This window comes from Dermacentor silvarum, chromosome 8 (genome assembly GCF_013339745.2).
Source record: "Dermacentor silvarum isolate Dsil-2018 chromosome 8, BIME_Dsil_1.4, whole genome shotgun sequence".
Classification (NCBI taxonomy): domain Eukaryota; kingdom Metazoa; phylum Arthropoda; class Arachnida; order Ixodida; family Ixodidae; genus Dermacentor; species Dermacentor silvarum.
In genome coordinates this window covers 56,404,002-56,413,846 of record NC_051161.1, presented here as the reverse complement: position 1 = coordinate 56,413,846, position 9,845 = coordinate 56,404,002, and positions in this window count along the sequence as shown.

Below are 9,845 nucleotides of genomic sequence, written 5' to 3'. Positions count from 1 at the left end.
ACAGAATATGTACCACTTTGTATGTGCCACTGGGTATGCGGCATTTGGTATGGATCACTCTTAATTGAAGCTATTTGACCTCATATTGGGTGAGTAGATACGTGCCATAGGTACGTGCCACTTTCTACGTACCACAGGGTATGAGTTAGTCGGTAAGCGCCACTCTTTGACCACACCTTGGATCACCAGATGTGTGCCACTTTACAGGTGCCACTTTATATGTGCCACTGGGTGTGTGTCACATTGTATGTGCCACTGTGCATGTGTCAATTGGCAAGAACCACTCTCAATGAAGCTCTTTGACCACAACTTGGGTGATTAGATATGTACGTGCCACATTGTATGTGCCAATGGGTATCTTCCAGATATCTACGAATGGGTATACGTCACTCTCAAATTAACCTCTTTGCCCACAATTTGGGTCAACAGGTATGTCCACTGGGTATTTGCCACTAATTAATGAAGCTCTTCGACCAATCTTAGGTTAGCAGATATTTGCCACTGGAAATGCGTCACATTCTATGTGCAACCGGGTATCTGCCACATTGCATGTGCCACTGGTTATTTGTGACTTTATATGTGCCATGAGGTATGTGTAACTTGGTGTGCACCACTCTTTAATGGAACCCTTTCCCCATAACTTGGGTCACTATAGATATGAGCCATATGATATGTGCCACTTTGTATGTGCCACTGGGTATGTGTCATTTGGTATGCGCCACTCTTAATTGAAGCTATTTGACCTCACATTGGGTGAGTAGATACGCGCCATAGGTGCGTGTCACTTTCTATGTACGACATTGTATGAGTCAGTCGTTATGCGCCACTCTTTGACCACACCTTGGGTCACTAGATGTGTGCCACTTGGTAGGTGCCACTTTATATGTGCCAATGGGTGTGTGTCACATTGTATGTACCACTGGGTATGTTTTCATTGGCATGCACCACTCTTCAATGAAGTTCTTTGACCACAACTTGAGTGACTAGATATGTGGCACATTGTATGTGCCCATGGGTATCTTCTAGATATCATCCAATAGGTATGCATCACTCTCAAATGAACCTCTTTGTCCACAATTTGGGTCAACAGGTATGTCCAAAGGCATGCGCAACTATTTAATGAAGCTCTTCGACCAATCTTGGGTTCGTAGATATGTGCCACTGGGAATGCTTCACTTTCTATGTGCAACCGGGTATCTCCCACGTTTCAGGTGCACTGGTTATGTGTCACTTTGTATGTGCCATGGGGTATGTGTAACTTGGTATGCGCCACTCTTTAATGAAACCCTTTCACCATAACTTGGGTCACTATAGATATCAGCCACAGAATATGTACCACTTTGTATGTGCCACTGGGTATGCGGCATTTGGTATGGATCACTCTTAATTGAAGCTATTTGACCTCATATTGGGTGAGTAGATACGTGCCATAGGTACGTGCCACTTTCTACGTACCACAGGGTATGAGTTAGTCGGTAAGCGCCACTCTTTGACCACACCTTGGATCACCAGGTGTGTGCCACTTTACAGGTGCCACTTTATATGTGCCACTGGGTGTGTGTCACATTGTATGTGCCACTGTGCATGTGTCAATTGGCAAGAACCACTCTCAATGAAGCTCTTTGACCACAACTTGGGTGATTAGATATGTAGGTACCACATTGTATGTGCCAATGAGTACCTTCCAGATATCTTCCAATGGGTATGCGTCACTCTCAAGTGAACCTCTTTGCTCACAATTTGGGTCAACAGGTATGTCCACTGGGTATGCGCCACTATTTAATGAAGCTCTTCGATCAATCTTGGGTTAGTAGATATGTGCCACTGGGAATGCGTCACATTCTATGTGCAACCGGGTATCTGCCACATTGCATGTGCCACTACTTATGTGTCACTTTGTATGTGCCATGAGGTATGTGTAACTTGGTATGCGCCACTATTTAATGAAACTCTTTCACCATAGCTTGGGTCACTATAGATATGAGCCACAGGATATGTGCCACTTTGTATGTGCCACTGGGTATGTGTCATTTGGTATGCACCACTCTTAATTGAAGCTATTGGACGTCACATTGGGGGAGTAGATACGCGCCATAGATATGTGTCCCTTTCTATGTACGACATGGTATGAGTCAGTCGGTATGCGCCACTCTTTGACGACACCTTGGGTCACTGGATGTGTGCCACTTTGTAGGTGCCACTTTATATGTGCCACTGGGTATGTGTCACTTTGTATGTGCCACTGGTTATGAGTTAATTTGTATGTGACAATGGGGGTATGTGTCACTTGCTATGCGCTACTCTTTATTGAAGCTCTTTCACAACTTGGGTGAGTAGATATATGCCACTGGGTATGTGTCAGTTTCTATGTGCCACTGGATACGTGTCACTTGGTATGCGCCCCTCTTTATTGAGGCTCTTTGACCACAACTTGGGTCACAGGATAAATGCCACCTTGAATATGCTACTGAGTATGTGCACCTTTACATGTGCTACTCGCTTACTATGTTCCACTTTGCATGTGACATTTGGTAGGCGACAATCTTTAATGAAACAATTTGAAAACAACATGGCTCACTAGATTTCTGCCATGGGATATGTGCCACCATGAATATGCCACTGGCTGCGTGCCAATTTGTATGTGGCATGGTCTACGTAACTGTTTATTGAAGCTCTCTGTCCACAACTTGGGTGACTAGATATGCGCCACAATGTATTCCCCACTTTGTATGTGCGACTAGTGTATATGTCACTTTGCATGTGCCACTGGGTATGTGTCAATAGGTATGCGCCACTGTTTAATGAAGCTCTTTTGCCGCGGTGGCTCAGTCAGCTAAAGCGTTTTACTGCTGAGCACGAGATCGCGGGATCGAATACCGGCCGCGGCGGCCACATTTCGATGGTAGCGAAATGCAACAACGCCTATGTGCTTGCATTGTAGTGCATGTTAAAGAACCCCAGGCGGTAAACATTAATCCGGAGCCCTCCACTACGGCATGCCTCATAATCAGAACTGGGTTTGGCACCCAGAACCTCAGCAAGAAGAAAACAACTTGCGCTACTAGATATGTGCCAATGGGCATGTTCTACTTTGAATGTGCCACTGGGTATGTGCCGCTTTGTATGCTCCACTGGGTATGTGTCACTTGGTATGCAGCACTCTTTATTGAAGCCTATTCCACACCTTGGGTAACTAGATATGTGCCGCTGGGTATGTGCCACGTTGTATGTGTCACTGGGTATGTGCCACTTTTTAGTGCCACAGGGTATGTGTCGCTTTGTAGTGCCACTGCGTATGTGTCACTTGATATATTCCACTTTGTATGGCCACTAAGTATGTGTCACTTGGTAGGTGCCGCTTTGTAGTGCCACTGCGTGCGTGTCACTTGGTATATGCCACTTTGTATGGCCACTGGGTATGTGTCACTTGGTATGTGCCGCTTTGTAGTGCCACTGGGTATGTGTCACTTGGTTTTGCCACTTTGGCCACTGGGTATGTGTCACTTGGTATGGGCCGCTTTGTAGTGCCACTGGGTATGTGTCACTTGGTATTTGCCACTTTGGCCACTGCGTACGTGTCACTTGGTATATGCCACTTTGTATGGCCACTGGGTATGTGTCACTTGGTATTTGCCACTTTGGCCACTGCGTACGTGTCACTTGGTATATGCCACTTTGTATGGCCACTGGGTATGTGTCACTTGGTATGTGCCGCTTTGTAGTGCCACTGGGTATGTGTCACTTGGTATTTGCCACTTTGGCCACTGGGTATGTGTCACTTGGTATATGCCACTTTGTATGGCCACTGGGTATGTGTCACTTGGTATGGGCCGCTTTGTAGTGCCACTGGGTATGTGTCACTTGGTATTTGCCACTTTGGCCACTGCGTACGTGTGACTTGGTATATGCCACTTTGTATGGCCACTGGGTATGTGTCACTTGGTATGTGCCGCTTTGTAGTGCCACTGGATATGTGTCACTTGGTATTTGCCACTTTGGCCACTGCGTACGTGTCACTTGGTATATGCCACTTTGTATGGCCACTGGGTATAGTGCACTTGGTATGTGCCGCTTTGTAGTGCCACTGGGTATGTGTCACTTGGTATTTGCCACTTTGGCCACTGGGTATGTGTCACTTGGTATGTGCCGCTTTGTAGTGCCACTGGGTATGTGTCACTTGGTTTTGCCACTTTGGCCACTGGGTATGTGTCACTTGGTATATGTCACTTTGTATGGCCACTGGGTATGTGTCACTTGGTATGTGCCGCTTTGTAGTGCCACTGGGTATGTGTCACTTGGTATGTGCCACTTTGGCCACTGGGTATGTGTCACTTGGTATATGTCACTTTGTATGGCCACTGGGTATGTGTCACTTGGTATGTGCCGCTTGTAGTGCCACTGGGTATGTGTCACTTGGTTATTTGCCACTTTGGCCAATGGGTATGTGTCACTTGGTATGTGCGCTTTGTAGTGCCACTGGGTATGTGTCCACTTGGTATGTGCCACTTTGGCCACTGGGTATGTGTCACTTGGTATATGTCACTTTGTATGGCCACTGGGTATGTGTACTTGGTATGTGCCGCTTTGTAGTGCCACTGGGTATGTTGTCACTTGGTATTTGCCACTTTGGCCACTGGGTATGTGTCAATTGGTATATGTCACTTGTATGGCCACTGGGTTATGTGTCACTTGGTATGTGCGCTTTGTAAGGCCACTGGGTATGTGTCACTTGTATTTGCCACTTTGGCCACTGGGTATGTGTCACTTGGTATATGTCACTTTGTATGCCACTGGGTATGTGTCACTTGGTATGTGCCGCTTGTAGTGCCACTGGGTATGTGTCACTTGGTATTTGCCACTTTGGCCACTGGGTATGTGTCACTGGTATATGTCACTTTGTATGGCCACTGGGTATGTGTCACTTGGTATGTGCCGCTTTGTAGTGCCACTGGTATGTGTCACTTGGTATTGTCCACTTTGGCCACTGGTATGTGTCACTTGGTATATGTCACTTTGTATGGCCCTGGGTATGTGTCACTTGGTATGTGCACGTTTGTAGTGCCACTGTGGTATGTGTCACTTGGTATTTGCCACTTTTGGCCACTGGTATGTGTCACTTGGTAGTGCCGCTTTGTAGTGCCACGGGTATGTGTCACTTGTATGTGCCACTTTGGCCACTGGGTATGTGTCACTTGGTATATGTCACTTTGTATGGCCACTGGGTATGTGTCACTTGGTATTTGCCGCTTTGTAGCCAGGGGTATGTGTCACTTGGTATTTGCCACTTTTGGCCACTGGGTATTTGTCACTTGGTATGTGCCCCGCTTTGTAGTGCCACTGGGTATGTGTCCACTTGGTATTGCCACTTTGGCCACTGGGTATGTGTCACTTGGTATATGTCACTTTGTATGGCCACTGGGTATGTGTCACTTGGTATGTGCCGCTTTGTAGTGCCACTGGGTATGTGTCACTTGGTATTGCCACTTTGGCCACTGGGTATGTGGTTCACTTGGTATTGCCGCTTTGTAGTGCCACTGGGTATGTGTCACTTGGTATGTCCACTTTGGCCACTGGGTATGTGTCACTTGGTATATGTCCTTTGTATGGCCACTGGGTATGTGTCACTTGGTATGTGCCGCTTTGTATGCCACTGGGTATGTGTCACTTGGTAGTGCCACTTTGGCCACTGGGTATGTGTCACTTGGTATATGTCACTTTGTATGGCCACTGGGTATGTGTCACTTGGTATGTTGCCGCTTTGTAGCCTGCACTGGGTATGTGTCACTTGGTATTTGCCACTTTGGCCACTGGGTATGTGTCACTTGGTATGTGCCGCTTTGTAGTGCCACTGGGTATGTGTCACTTGGTATTTGCCACTTTGGCCACTGGGTATGTGTCACTTGGTATATGTCACTTTGTATGGCCACTGGGTATGTGTCACTTGGTATGTGCCGCTTTGTAGTGCCACTGGGTATGTGTCACTTGGTATTTGCACTTTGGCCACTGGTATGTGTCACTTGGTATGTGCCCTTTGTAGTGCCACTGGGTATGTGTCACTTGGTATTTGCCACTTTGCCACTGGGTATGTGTCACTTGGTATATGTCCACTTTGTATGGCCACTGGGTATGTGTCACTTGGTATGTGCCGCTTTGTAGTGCCACTGGGTATGTGTCACTTGGTATTTGCCACTTTGGCCACTGGGTATGTGTCACTTGGTATATGTCACTTTGTATGGCCACTGGGTATGTGTCACTTGGTATGTGCCGCTTTGTAGTGCCACTGGGTATGTGTCACTTGGTATTTGCCACTTTGGCCACTGGGTATGTGTCACTTGGTATGTGCCGCTTTGTAGTGCCACTGGGTATGTGTCACTTGGTATGTGCCACTTTGGCCACTGGTATGTGTCACTTGGTATTGTCACTTGTATGGCCACTGGTATATGTGTCACTTGGTATTGCCGCTTTGTAGTGCCACTGGGTATGTGTCACTTGGTATTTGCCACTTTGGCCACTGGGTATGTGTCACTTGTATATCACTTTGTATGGCCACTGGGTATGTGTCACTTGGTATGTGCCGCTTTGTAGTGCCACTGGGTATGTGTCACTTGGTATTTGCCACTTTGGCCACTGGGTATGTGTCACTTGGTATATGTCACTTTGTATGGCCACTGGTATGTGTCACTTGGTATGTGCCGCTTTGTAGTGCCACTGGGTATGTGTCACTTGGTATTTGCCACTTTGGCCACTGGGTATGTGTCACTGGTATATGTCACTTTGTATGGCCACTGGTATGTGTCACTTGGTATGTGCCGCTTTGTAGTGCCACTGGGTATGTGTCACTTGGTATTTGCCACTTTGGCCACTGGGTATGTGTCACTTGGTATGTGCCGCTTTGTAGTGCCACTGGGTATGTGTCACTTGGTATGTGCCACTTTGGCCACTGGGTATGTGTCACTTGGTATATGTCACTTTGTATGGCCACTGGGTATGTGTCACGTGGTATGTGCCGCTTTGTAGTGCCACTGGGTATGTGTCACTTGGTTTTGCCACTTTGGCCACTGGGTATGTGTCACTTGGTATGTGCCGCTTTGTAGTGCCACTGGGTATGTGTCACTTGGTATTTGCCACTTTGGCCACTGGTATGTCACTTGGTATATGCCACTTTGTATGGCCACTGGGTATGTGTCACTTGGTATGTGCCGCTTTGTAGTGCCACTGGGTATGTGTCACTTGGTATTGCCACTTTGGCCACTGGGTATGTGTCACTTGGTATATGTCACTTTGTATGGCCACTGGGTATGTGTCACTTGGTATGTGCCGCTTTGTAGTGCCACTGGGTATGTGTCACTTGGTATTTGCCACTTTGGCCACTGGGTATGTGTCACTTGGTATATGTCACTTTGTATGGCCACTGGGTATGTGTCACTTGGTATGTGCCGCTTTGTAGTGCCACTGGATATGTGTCACTTGGTATTTGCCACTTTGGCCACTGCTGGGTCTGTGTCCACTGGTATATGTCACTTTGTATGGCCACTGGGTATGTGTCACTTGGTATGTGCCGCTTTGTAGTGCCACTGGGTATGTGTCACTTGGTATTTGCCACTTTGGCCACTGGGTATGTGTCACTTGGTATATGTCACTTTGTATGGCCACTGGGTATGTGTCACTTGGTATGTGCCGCTTTGTAGTGCCACTGGGTATGTGTCACTTGGTATGTGCCACTTTGGCCACTGGGTATGTGTCACTTGGTATATGTCACTTGTATGGCCACTGGGTATGTGTCACTTGGTATGTGCCGCTTTGTAGTGCCACTGGGTATGTGTCACTTGGTTTTTGCCACTTTGGCCACTGGGTATGTGTCACTTGGTATGTGCCGCTTTGTAGTGCCACTGGGTATGTGTCACTTGGTATTTGCCACTTTGGCCACTGGGTATGTGTCACTTGGTATATGTCACTTTGTATGGCCACTGGGTATGTGTCACTTGGTATGTGCCGCTTTGTAGTGCCACTGGGTATGTGTCACTTGGTATTTGCCACTTTGCCACTGGGTATGTGTCACTTGGTATATGTCCTTTGTATGGCCACTGGGTATGTGTCACTTGGTATGTGCCGCTTTGTAGTGCCACTGGGTATGTGTCACTTGGTATTTGCCACTTTGGCCACTGGGTATGTGTCACTTGGTATGTGCCGCTTTGTAGTGCCACTGGGTATGTGTCACTTGGTATGTGCCGCTTTGTAGTGCCACTGGATATGTGTCACTTGGTATTTGCCACTTTGGCCACTGGGTATGTGTCACTTGGTATATGTCACTTTGTATGGCCACTGGGTATGTGTCACTTGGTATGTGCCGCTTTGTAGTGCCCCTGGATATGTGTCACTTGGTATTTGCCACTTTGTAGTGCCACTGGGTATGTTCCCACTTGGTATGTGCCACTTTGTATGGCCACTGGGTATGTGTCACTTGTATAGCCACTTTGTATTGCCACTGGATTGTGTCACTTGGTATGTGCCGCTTATTGTGCCACTGGGTATGTGTCACTTGGTATTTGGCGCACTTAGCACAGGTATGTGTCACTGGTATATGTCACTTTGTATGGCCACTGGGTATGTGTCACTTGGTATGTGCCGCTTTGTAGTGCCACTGGGTTGTGTCACTTGGTATGTGCCCTTTGTAGTGCCACTGGGTATGTGTCACTTGGTATTTGCCACTTTGGCCACTGGGTATGTGTCACTTGGTATGTGTCACTTTGTATGCCACTGGGTATGTTCACTTGGTATTGTGCCACTTTGGCCACTGGGTATGTGTCACTTGGTATGTGCCGCTTTGTAGTGCCACTGGTATGTGTCACTTGGTATTTGCCACTTTGGCCACTGGTATGTGTCACTTGGTATATGTCACTTTGTATGGCCACTGGGTATGTGTCACTTGGTATGTGCCGCTTTGTAGTGCCACTGGGTATGTGTCACTTGGTATTGCCACTTTGGCCACTGGGTATGTGTCACTTGGTATGTGCCGCTTTGTAGTGCCACTGGGTATGTTTCACTTGGTATATGCCGCTTTGTATGCCACTGGATGTGTCACTTGGTATTTGCCACTTTTGGCCATGGGTATGTGTCACTTGGTATGTTCCGCTTTGTAGTGCCACTGGGTATGTGTCACTTGGTATGTGCCGCTTGTAGTGCCACTGGGTATGTGTCACTGTGTGTATGTGCCGCTTTGTAGTGCCACTGGCTATGTTGTCACTTGGTATTTGCCACTTTGCCACTGGGTATGTGTCACTTGGTATATGTCACTTTGTATGGCCACTGGGTATGTGTCACTTTGGTATGTGCCGCTTTGTAGTGCCACTGGGTATGTGTCACTTGGTATTTGCCACTTTGGCCACTGGGTATGGTCACTTGGTATATTTGTCACTTTGTATGCACGCCACTGGGTATGTGTCACTTGGTATGTGCCGCTTTGTATGCCACTGGTATGTGTCACTTGGTATGTGCCACTTTTGGCCACTGGGTATGTGTCACTTGGTATGTCCCTTTGTATGGCCACTGGGTATGTGTCACTTGGTATTGCCGCTTTGTAGTGGCCACTGGGTATTGTCACTTGGTATTTGCCGCTTTGTAGTGCCACTGGGATATGTGTCACTTGTAGTTTGCCACTTTGCCACTGGTATTTGTCACTTGGTATATGTCACTTTGTATGGCCACTGGTTATGTGTCACTTGTATTTGCCACTTTGCTTTGTGTCGCCACTTGGTAATTTGTCACTTGGTATTGTTGTCCCGCTTTGTAGTTCCACTGGATATGTGTCACTTGGTATTTGCCACTTTGGCCACTGGGTATGTGTC